Source organism: Kryptolebias marmoratus, linkage group LG14 (assembly GCF_001649575.2).
Source record: "Kryptolebias marmoratus isolate JLee-2015 linkage group LG14, ASM164957v2, whole genome shotgun sequence".
Classification (NCBI taxonomy): domain Eukaryota; kingdom Metazoa; phylum Chordata; class Actinopteri; order Cyprinodontiformes; family Rivulidae; genus Kryptolebias; species Kryptolebias marmoratus.
Window position 1 is genome coordinate 18141585 of NC_051443.1, and position 12426 is coordinate 18154010.

General features: G+C 43.2%; 1 protein-coding gene across 3 annotated transcripts in view; it reads left to right on the forward strand.

The window, feature by feature from the left end:
* Positions 1–337: 337 nt before the first annotated feature.
* The window catches only part of gnaz (guanine nucleotide binding protein (G protein), alpha z polypeptide), a 31320-nt gene continuing 19231 nt past the window's right edge, over positions 338–12426 (forward strand). The window contains exons 1-2 of one of the 3 annotated variants that reach the window (XM_037979511.1): positions 338–644; positions 1003–1065. The gene's annotated coding sequence lies outside the window, so the exon portion shown is untranslated. Of the gene's footprint in view, positions 645–1002; positions 1066–5992; positions 6233–12426 lie in introns of those variants that run through there. The other 2 variants (XM_017410706.2, XM_037979512.1) reach the window with 2 other exon arrangements.

Sequence of the window (12426 nt, forward strand, 5' to 3'; positions counted from 1 at the left end):
CTTTTGCATGTTTTTTTTCTTCACTCATCAATGAAATCACAACCAATCCTGCTGCCTTGCTGCCGTGAAGCACATCACACCCTGAAAGAACAGATCCACTTTTACCTCCACTCCGTCCGGCGCTCGGGCTCGGATTCCTTAACTATATGCATATTTAACCACAGTGAAACAAAGATGCTGCAGCCATCAAAGTGTGTTTTCTTCCTGTCTCTCTGCTCCTCTCATGATTTAATCCTGACCATTTCCCCTCTCCTCCCTCTCCCTCTCTCTCTCTCTCTCTCTCTATCCCTGCTGACTCCTCCCTCCATTTCTGCCTCTCTGTCTCTGACACATTCAAACACACACATAAATACACACCCTCCACCCCCATAGCTGCAGTGTCTCAGCTGCCTCAGCGCGAGCAAAGAGAGGATATAGAACGTTTAGAAGACAGAAGGAGAGGCCCGCTGAGAGACAGAAAGCGAGAGAAGGAGAGGAAGAGGGATGTGTGCCGAGTGTGTGTTTGTGTGCGAGAGCCAGTGAAGATGAGGATGATATGAGGATGAAGCAGAGGGACTAGAGGTGGATTGCACACAGGCTTTCTCTCCCTGCAAAGGGGCTTGTCTGCAGTATCCTTTCTAAATGGAGGCTGGCGTGTGAACACGGTAAGCTTCTCCCTCTGCTTTGTGTTTTTTTTTTTCAGGGTGTGTTGCCTTTATGCTGCCAAGATAGGATATCCGATTGATCAAATGTGTGGGGGGGGAGTGATGTTCAGGGATGGCACCAAGGCAGTCAGGCAGCCTGTCCAATCCCCTCCTCCACCCTCTTAGCTCAGTGCCAATGGACGCCGCTATCTTACGCTTGCAATTTGACTCATCATCTTCCTGATTCTCATAGAATGCTTCCCTATGCTTAGTTTACATAATTATTGCACATAAGACAAGTGGAGGATGCATCAAACACCTGTGTGTGTGTGTGTGTGTGTGTGTGTGTGTGTGTGTATGTCTCTGTGCTCTTGTCCAGGCCCATACACTGTGGAAAGAGAGGGGAAAACAAGGAGAGTAAAAACGGCCATCACACGATAAGGTGCTCAGCATTTACAACTGGCTTTATGTGGACGTGAATGTGCAGTGGGAGGCACACAAACCCCGAGGAGTTTGGCTCAGCAGGGGTTGTGATAAGACACCAAAATGTAGCCAAGGAACATTGCGAGATGTGCCAATGGAGCGCCTGCAAAGTAAAAAAAAAAGAATGCATTAATTAATAATCTCCATCTTAAATAGGGATTTATTTGTACCCATGCTGTACATCCTGAAGGTGTGAGCAGCAGGAACGAGCAGAACGTGTCCATCGGTCAGCAGGAGAAACAGAGGACATCTCCCGTCTGTTCAGTCTTCCCAAATTAACAGCAACTTTCCTGCCTTTTATTCTCAGCAAGGTTTGGGGTTTAGTGTGCAGCGTCAGACGAGCATGTGCATTCATGCCTTACAGAGGGAGAGGGGGAAAAAAGAGAGCGTTTGAGTGCAGGGAGCGGTTGAGGGGCTGGGGGGGGTTAACAGTAGGAAGGCAGATGGGGCAGAGGGGCGGAGGTTGATGCAGCAGAGAGCAAGAGGGAGAACGAAAGAAAGGAGACGATTTGGCACAGATCAGATAGATGAGCAGGAGGGGAGGTGGCGCTGGTGGTAGATGGAAGAGGATGGTGATGATTTCTGAGCATGTGACACAGAAAGAATGCTGGGTGACTCTGCGAGAGCTCCACCAGGGCCCCGAGACATCCCTGAATCAAGACAAAGATGGTGGAGATCCCTCCTCATCGTTCTGCCTCACGTCCCACTGGATCTAAAAGATCTGATTCTGCAGAGCCCGCTCACATTTGTGAGAAAAACAATAAGTTGACAGGAATAACTCACGGTTATCTAAGCTATATCTAAGCTATACATTTCACGCTCTGTAAACTATTAATGACACGAAAGGTATCAAGTTGTCTGAGTTGTGATTTTTGTAGCCAAAATGTGCAGATTGATTACAGTGCCATCAGGTAAACGATGTTGCCGCATCAGTTACAGGAAGAAAAAGTGTAACAAGGCAGCCAGAATCAGAACTGGCAGCATAGCATGGTCTGTTTAGCATACAAACAATCTTTTGTAGGCCTCATTGTGTCCTTGTGTGCTTTTAACTGCTGGTGATCTCACTCTCCTTCCTCTATATTCCACTGCTGTCTCAGTGACGGGTTGGTAACCATCCGAATACAAAACAAGGTCACGTCTGCTGGAGCACAGAAGCTCTAAACTGTCCTGAAAGCTTGCTGACGTCTAATTCATCTTTTAAGCTGAACATCTTCTGTTCCTTACTGCAGCATCACATCACATCTATCTATCTATCTATCTATCTATCTATCTATCTATCTATCTATCTATGATGTTGGCTTCTTTAAAATGATGGATTAAAGGTCCCCGATCTGATATTTAATGCTAAAAGAAACAAAATTCATCTTTTTTTAAATTATTTTTTGCCAAAACCCATTTCCCAGCATATACATTAAGAACTTCCTCCAACAATATCAACTGTATGAAAGAAGGGCGATCATGTAATTGCCTGTCTTTGCATGTGTGTGTTCATTTGTCTGCCTGGCATTTGGATTTGAATGAAACCCCCAGAAAGTAACCCCTGTACGTCCATCTACAACTGATTAACTTTGGAAGTCAGTCCAATTCAAGATGGCCACCACAGCTAATTGACTTAAGGCTGGTATCTCGGTAAGCTGCGCCATATTGCAAAGGGAGTCGCAAAGGAGTTTCCAAAATGTCTGGAAATGTCTTTGAAGGCTCTCAATCTTCTTTCTCAAGTCGCAGAGAAGCGCATCTGTCTCATGGATTTTGAGCACATTTAAAGGTTTGCTAAGCAAGTGTTGCTTTGAAATAGTTTTAGAGTTATCACAGGGAACTGGACTCTGTCTCAAATCCTTCTCAATAGCTTCTCAAACTAGTTTCTGCAAATCAAACGTGGGAGCAACGTGCAAAAGCTGTACAGTACGAGGGGGTGGAAGCTACACTGCGACTGGTTGGAGAGAAAAAGGCAGCAGCTTCTGCACTTCTTCTCTGATCTCCATCGCCTGTCGGAGAGGCCCCATATTTATGCTGCATGTTTCACAACTGGCACACAAAACCATCCCCAAATGGTCTTATGACATTTGGACGACAGTTGGACAAATATTAGAATAGAATCTCCATTAAAATAGAATCAATGCATGACTATTACAGGACATTTTTGAAACTATGGCAGAACATTGTTGAGACTATGGAAGGATGTTCTTGAGACTATGGAAAGACATTGTTGGGACTATGGAAGGACATCGTTCAGACTATGGCAGGACACTCTTGAAAGGACATCCTTGAAACTATAATAGGACATTCTTGAGACTATAGCAGAAGATTCTTCAGACTATGGCAGGACATTGTTGAGACTATGGAAAGACATCATTGAGACTATGATAGGACATTTCTGAGGCTATAGCAAAAATATCACTAGTCTCAATGATAGAAATCCTTGAGACTATGGGAGGACATCCTTGAAACATTTGCTCAAGAAAATGTAGAGTTCCTAGTGAATTCTGATGCATATATTGCCAGGAGATTGCACAATTTTGACAAGACTTAAACAAATGTGTCACAAGAACAAATCTAGTGAGACCTCAACTAAAAAATTGCATATTTTGCCAACTAGTCTCCAACATTCTCCACCATGTGAGATCCTTGCTTTATCAAACAGAAAGACAGCTGCAAATCAGACAGTTTTGCAGCTGTTGAGCTAAAATGTGATGGTAGTTGAGAGTCATTCCCAACACATGCTCTGAGCTCAAACAGTGTGAGGTCTTACAATGTGTGCAAAGAATTGACCAAAATGGCTAAAACTCCACAACTGTTCAATATAAGACGATCCTAGCTTAAATCTACAGCATGAAAGGCAGCATCCAACGTTTCCTTCAACAACATCAGCTCATTCTCCCTTTTCCTGTTAGAATTATATGCTGCCATTATATCATACGCTGCCATGTGCTGCACCTCAAAGGGCCTTTATTCACATGGAAATGGGAGCAACGTTGTGGCGAACCCTATGCTGAGTTGACCTCCTTCCACCTCTTTTGTTACTCTCTACCTCCATTCCGCGGTGTGACATAATGGCAGGGGACAGCAGGGACAGACTTGGTTTTAAAGTGACAGAGGCTGTCGAGGTAGCAGTTCTTGCACAGAGGAGACCAATGTCACAGTCCGGTGCACTTTAAGCCATTTTTTTTTTTTTTTTTTTACCTCGTAGGTGAGCAACACCAGCAGTTCGGACAATTAAAGTCAGCTCTATTACAGTTAAGTGCCAAGGGGGCCAGGAGTAGTTCCCTCAGCAGCCTGTTTAATAAAATGATTAATTTAAGATGTCATTAATTTCCTCAAGAGAGAGAGAAAGAGGAGAGCAGAAGAATTACCACATAAATCTTATCTTTTTTTGTGTGAAAATGAGAAAATACATTTGCTGAAGATCTCTGAAGTGTCAGGCGTGACGTCGCTCCGCGTTCGGGCAGCGCCTCGTTCCGATTCAGCTGGCTCAGCGCTTGTGTTTGTTTTGGGTCTTTAATCCCAGCCAGGTACCGGGACAAAGTGTCATCTCCAAACAGACGTGTTTTGGCAGCCATTTCTGTCAGACAGGCGCTGCTGCAGACGGGACTAATAAATTGCTTAACAGCGACGCAGCTGGGCCTGAATCGGACCAAATCTTAGAGAGGTCTGTGTGAACGGGCGAGGATTAGGTTATCTTTTGGTGTTACATAAAACAACATGAGCTCAGTTCATCCCTCTCGTTCTCTTTGGCCTCTTTTCTAATCTCTGTCAGCAGTCGCACACAGGGCCCCAGTCTGTTTTTCCCCCCGAGGCCTGCGAGCGAGAGGGCCTTACTTCGAGCTCTCCAATCTGAGTGATGAGAGGGCAGAGCAAGAGGGGACTAACAGAGAAACTTTGTGTTCCAGTGCACACACATAACAGCAGTCATATGACAACAAGGAGGTGGGGGTGGAGAGGAAGGGGGAGGATGAGGCAGCGCCGTGGCCTACTACGCTGGTTAGGGCTGCTGCACAGAGAGGAATAAAAGCGGTCTGGGTCCCGCGTGTCTGTATGCATGGCTGCACTTACACAACTATTCAGTCTGGATTGCAGTTTGGGACCATAATGCAAAAGGAAAAACACCAAAGTTTACAGCAAAACAAGGGGCCTGTTGTGATGAGGGCATGCGAGTGCGCTTTTCCAGGATAACACCTGCAAACGGCTCGAGGCTGGCGGTATATGTCAGTGACCTTAACAGCAACCCAGGCAGCCGTTTCTTTAAGCTTTTTCCTCAGTTTTTACAGCTAAAGCCAGAATTCAGACAAAGTCTGGAGTGATCTATGGCGGAGTCTGGTTTCTGGTTCGAACATGTGACTTTTTCTTCACATTTTCTCTTCATATCCATAGTTTTAATCATGTAAGATCAAAAGCTGCACAAAACTAGATTAAAAAGAAGAAGAACTCAACAGAGATGGTTTTTGGGGGGATTTATATAAGAGTTGCTTTAAGATCTATACTGATTAATAGGATCTTTTGGTTTGGGATTCTGTGGAAAGGTTGTGAACAATTAATATCTTACCTGTTATAGCTAGCTTTTATTAGGAGAAATAGAGTTTATTTATGACCAGAGTGAAGAGCTAATGACTAGTCCAAGTGAATTGCTGCCTTTTTAAAGTAAATGTAATCTCAAAAACCTTGAAGCGGTTAATGCAAATGCTTTTTAGTATTTTTCTGAAGCATTTTTCAAACGTCAAAATCTGATTTTGTTAACATTAATCTGTGCTGCCACTTTAAGAGAGACAGCAGAGGAGCTGTTGTGCCTTTTGTCCTAGTAGAGTTACCGTAGCTTCCTGTAGTAGAAACAAGTTACAGTAAAGCTGTGCTGATTTATCTTTGTCATCTTCTCTTCGCTGAATCTTGAATGCCCCAGAAAGCACGGCGAGCTGCCGCCATGTGTGCTTCACAATTAACCGCAGAGTTTTATGTAAGAAACAATTTAAAGCAAAACTGGCTGCAATGAAAAGATTTATAAACAAGCCTTTGGATGAGCTTCTCTAAAAAACAAACAAAAAAAAAGAAGATTGTTCCTGGTTTGGTCATTAATCCAGTCAAAATTAAACACTGTTTCTCCAAACTGAGGCCATTCAAAAAGCTATCTACAACAGGTAAGATATTAATTATTCATAACCTTTCCACAGAATCCGGCTTTGCAAGATCTGCATATTGAATTTAACCCTGTAAATTCAATATGCATTGGTATAAATTTCCTGTTTGCAACCAAATGTAACTTAATAGAGATGCTTTTTTTTTAGTTTTTTTTTTATAAGATCATTCCATCTTTTGCTTCATTTTCTCCTTAGAAGTATCCGCTTTGGGAAGGAGGATGTTTCTCTCTCTGACTAATTTCAGCAGTTTTATTGTTTTCAAAGGCTGGATTTATTAGATCTCGTTGGTGTGGGTTAATGGATGTTATATCGTTGCATCTGCTGCAGATTCATTTTCCCCCCCTTTTCCTGTTTCATACAATATATCAAATCACTAACTGCAGATTGCGTCTGTGGCTTGTAGGATTCTGAAAAGGTCTGTCGGCCACAGTTTCCTTCTGCTGCAGAAAGTGTTTATCTCGTATGTCAAGATACACAAACGAATATCTTGCTGACGTGAGCGTTGAAACGGTTACGGCGAGCGTGGCGTGAAGGCGCTGCGTGAGTGTATCGCACACGCGGGATTCATCCTGTCCACTTCGAAGCAGCTCGTCCCTTCATGTCAGACAGCCGGCTGGAAGCCCGGCCTTCGCACAAGCGCGCCATTGTCATGGCCTGGCCGGCCTTGTGACTCAGTGTGACCCGCTGGATCAGAGACGGGGCAACACAGCCACCGAGATCAGGAGCACTAAACGGGGTATTATCACGAAAAGCAACTAGCATACAGAAGACCTCACCCCACCCTCTAAAACAGCCCACTGTTTTGGGGGGATGGGGGGGTGGTGTACAGCGAGGAGAACACAGCCCATCATTGTTGGACGTAATGAACGAGCAGAGTACAGTACACAGGCATCGTTCTCTCAGGGCCGCTTTTAGGACAGCGTGTCAGAAAACTCCAACACGAAATGCTGGAGAAAAAAACAAAAAACAAAACAGCTGTGAGAGTTAAACTGAGAGCTTACGAAAACAGTTTGGCTTGTATTGGATTCAACTTTAACCCCCTCCTCCTTTTGATTTGGTGCACTCAAACCATGAAGGATAAGCAGATTTGCTTCATTCGCTTTCATTCATGCGTGTTTTATATGTCTGGAGCTCAGGGCAGGTAATATCAACCAGAGTTTGCAGGTTTCAGAGATGTCAACAAAGTGATCTGGAGTATTCTGCTCCTCACTTGGAGCTTTCCTTGGCAAGAGCCACATAAAGGCTAAAAGGCTAATATCTGACCCTTTGCCATGTCTTCTCTGTTTTCTAGCGAAGAGGATTAGGGTCATTTTGACACAATTTTCATTTTCACCCGCAGAATTCTGACTTTATTCTCAGAATTTTAAGTTTTTACGGCAAAAGTGTCTTCCCATCGTTTTGTCTTTACTGCCTGAAGTTGAGAAATTAGCTTTCAATGCTGTTGCTGAAGGATGAATGCACATTTGAAATCAAAATCCTAACATTCCTCGAAGGAATACCTTTCAGGTGTTTCAGATCAAGATGGTCTTCTGCTGAGAAGCGATGAAGTTGGAGAAGTTATGTGAAACCTCATGTGATATCATGCTCAGCATGTGACTCTCAGCTACACCAAATATGAGCTAAATATCTGTAAGACTTACTGAGCTGGTGGTTTTGAAGCAGCCATCTTGAATTGGGCCGATTCTAAAAGTGAGTGTTCGGCAAGTTTCATCAAACTTTGCCCAGTGGTTCACGAGATATTTCGCTAACAGACAAACACAGGCCCCTGCCTTCACCTCTGTGAAAACGAACACCGTATGTCCGGAGAAGGACTCTACGGTTGATACAACTGCGGTAGACATGGAAAATCCGGAGGCAGCTCTATTTAGGGTCAAACGGTGAATTTGAAGCAGAACAAAACGCTGAATGGAGCTGATTATCTCTCTGCCTATGCGACCTATATCTCATGATTCTGACGAGAAGCGGGGCGACCACAGAGCCCTGACTCATCACACACACACACAGGGCCTTAGTTTCATGTCGGTGACATCTGCACGTTAGTGTTCGTTTGCTGATTTTTTTTTCTTTTTACCAACGGCAGCACCGTTTGCAGGAAGCGCCGCTTGATGCAACACTTCAGGGCCTCCGTTCATTTGCATGGAGGCGAGATAGATCTGTTTGTCTGCAGCTCGCAGCGTGAAATTGATTGTCTGCTTTTTGCCCCACATTCCTCCGTTTAGAAACGGCACAGTGGCCCGCATCTGTAATTTACAGCTTTCTCCTCTTATATTTGCAGCGGCGTCCACGCTCGCTCTTTGTGCTGCCCCGCATGACGCTGCTTATCACACCGAAGGGTCAGCTATCAATCCCGGCTGCTCTCTGTTGGCTTTTAATTCAAAACGAAGGCGCCTAGTCTGAGCAAATACAGTGAACGAGGTCGACATGTTGGTTTACCCAGAAAGGGATCGGGAACGATCACCTTCGCCGTAAAGTAGCCAGCCTTCATCTTGACAGAGCGGATGTAAAGAAGTTGTGGAAACCTTCCAGCTCGGTAACGTTCTCCAACAATCTTTTCAGGAAGATTCCTCCTCTGACAAGAACGCAGCTGGGATGATTGCGAGCGAGCAAACAAGCCCGTCTGATTAAACAACGCACACGTAAGAAAAAGTAAAAACCACTCAAATGGCTCCAAGTGGAATCTTTTTTTTATGTTTTTCAACTCATTTCAAAAACTATCCCTGAATGCCTTTTTTATTGTTAAAAACTTGGCATTTTCTGGATCAGCTTCTACACAGAAGTAACACCACCGACTGCTGCTGAGGCTTTCATGACTTAATAAAACTAATTACTTTTATTTTTTTCCTCCTTCCCCATCTAACACGATCAGTGCTGATAATTAAATCAAACAAATGTAGTCCAGTAACACAAAAACACGCTGACGTCACACAATAAATCCCCCAAAAAATCAGTCAAATTTAGTTTCGTTGACAACTTTTTTTTTACCTTTTTATCGCCCACCACCAAAGGTGAAGCCTGTGCGTGTCAGTTTCCTACAAACAATCTCACAACCATCTTCTTGTGCACCAACCTGATTCAAGATGGCTGTCGCAGCTAATCAGCCTCAGCAAACAGAACAATGGTTGTAACTCAGTCGAATTTACAGATATTGAGCTAAAACCTGACGTGGTGGTAGCTGACTGTGGTCTAAAGTTTGCAGCATCACGTTACAAAAACTGGGACCTCGTAAGGTAAATTCAGCACAAATTTGTTTGTCTGTTTGTGACTCTGAAACACACCGACTGTGGGAGTGTTCGGTGTCCTAAAATGCCCTTCTCTCCAAACACAAACACAGTTTGATTATTTCAATAATGACCGAATCAGTCTTCAGATAAGCACCACCACAAACAAACAGACCTGGCTGCAAATATACGATCTATAAAACCCACCATAAAAGCACGAATCTGATCACCTGTTAACCTATTTAATATGCAGTCTTTTGAATCGTATGAAATAGCTTTATCAAGTCGACTTTAGTGACTTCTTCCTCGTCAGCTTAACTAAATAAAAAAATGGTTCCGAATCAGACAACCAGAAGTGAGGGAGAGGCATTAAAACCCAACTTGTTGCTAAATGACTAAAATAAGTTGAACATTTCAATCTAAACCTGCTGTGCATCAATGTTTTTCATAGTAATCTTGTATTTTCTCACCAATCTGAGGCAGAGTAAGAGAAAATAATGATGATAAAATCCAAGCAAGAGATTAAATGTCCTTTAAAACAAAACAGCTATATTAAAAAAACAGAAAATAAACATGAAGTACTGCCTAATGTGTTACTTGGCAGTTTGTTCGAATCCTGTAATGATAATAGCTACTGATAACGTCTTCTTTTGGCTTTCCACCCACACATTTACACCAACAGATTGTTTTTTCCTAATCCTGTCCTCCTTCTGGAAACATCTGTGCAGAAACTCAGCATTCAGCAGCGAGGAGTTGTGATTTCCTTGTTGGTGGAACGCGGGAACCGTTTATATGTTTGTCGTTTCTGGGCGGTTTTGTCAACATGTCAACGTTACAATCCCTAACGCACGCCACGGAGACGCTACCGTTCGCGTGACCTTTTCGTCTGACCTTCGCCTGCGAACTCGGGAGCTTCTCGAGCGCGGCACAAATCCACCCGAGCGCATTCCTGAACAGTCTCAGCTCAGTGATTCACATTACGCCTCAACACTTCTCATTTTACCATTCGTCTTGTTTTCGTCCTTACACGTTTGAGATGAACGTGCTGCATGAGGAGGACGCCAGCAGTCACATTCAGCTTCGGCATCAACCTCAGTTTGACCGATTTTGGTTTCAGTTCAAGCTTTTTGAAAGATTTCCTCTCAACTGGCAGGTTCCCACTTCAACCTTGATCTATAGAAGAAAAATGTAAAGAGAGTTTATTCATCAGTCACCAAAGATTTATTTATTTCAAAAATCTTGATTGATTTCCTGCCTCTGTTGCAGCACATAAACAACGCCTCTAAGGAGACGTTCCTGGCGTCTCATGAGGACGTCTTCCTCTCTTGGGCTGGTTTTTGAAAACCCAAGGAGGTTTTATACAACTGTAAATGGCAAAGTCATACTCACAACATACTTCTTCTTAGCCTAAATGAAACATGGGCCTAATCTTGACTCAAAAGTGGGACAGATCTATGAATTTACCCCACATTTCGTTTACAGTAAGACACTGTAAACCAACACTGCAGGAAGATGTATTTGTTTCTTTTGTTTTACTCCAGTTTAACTGGGGGTGAGGTTAGTTTGAGGTCAGAGGAAGGTTTCAACAACTCAAAATGCCGATTTTAGCCACCAGAACACAAACCGATCTTTTCTCTGTCTGCATTAGAGGCTGACAGATTAGGATCTTTCAGTGACGGCTTGTACAAATCAGGGGCCAATTTGTTTGTTGTTTCTTGACCAATAAATATAGCGAACTAATGGCTGCCACAGTTAATCAGCCTTAAAAAACACAAAAATGGCTAAAACTCTTTTTTTTTTTTTTTTACAAATACTGAGCTAAAATCTGTACTTCAAGCACTAACACATCACACAAGGATACAAGTTTAATTTATTATTTATGTTTTTTATTTACCTAATTAAAGACATAAGGGTTTGAAAGATAAGAATTAAATTTTTTGTCCCTGTAAAAAAAACAAGATTATTTTTAAAAGTCATTTGGTTAATCTGTTGATGTAAAAAGGACCCCTGTAAAAGAAGGAGCATCTATTGCAGAAGGCACATTGACAAAAAGGGAGTAGCGTCAGTTTGAACAATTACTGTATGTACTGCCCACAAATGTGTGAATGAGGCCGATGCCGTTTAAAAAAAAAAAAAAACGGTAAAACATTGGCCTAATTATTCAGCCGACAAATCAGTTGGTTTACTTCCAATGTGCGTATTGTGTGTTAAACTGTTGAAGGAGCTCTATCTGTCCAAACGCCTCTTAAAAAAATGCCCACATTCATCAACGGGGAGGAGATAAAACAGAGTCTTCCATCACACAATTAGTTTTTGACACAGTCCAAGGTCTGCTGTGAAAAAAAAAAAAAACGGAAAGTGCGGGTGACAAACCTGCCCATTCAACCTGCTAACCTAGGGGGCTTTGCTTCTCTGCTGCTACCAAAGAATCACATTTCCTTAAAGCTGTTCTGAGATTTAAAAAGATTAAAATGGCCTTCCTGATGCCTTTTTAGCTGTGATCTTTATGGGAACAATGAACATAACGGTGGCTGTATTTTTGCAGTCCTTTCCCCAACGCAGGTGCCAGCCCCCACGCTGCTACTCAATCGACCTTGGCCTCCTTAGCTGTGATGAATAGGCTATTTTCCTGCCATGGATGGGTTTGATGCCCACAGATCGGCCGTAACATTATGACCAGCTGCCTTATGGGGCTGTAGCACATGTAGGATGTGTGTTTGGGCGGCAAAAAGGTTAAAACGGGTGGAAAAGTGGCAGCATTTTTCACCCTTTTTTCTTGTTTTTTTTTTTTACTTCAGACACACCAGATCAGTCATAAAGTTATGACAGATCAGAGTAAATGAATGTTAGTTAAGTGGTTCATGCGACCAGAAGCTGCTGGACGCAGCAGGTACTGTCGAGTGGCAGATACCGTGACGGACGGTGTTCTTCCTGCTGCCTCTTCACGGCGGGTTAGTCTGCACCAAAGCTCCTCAT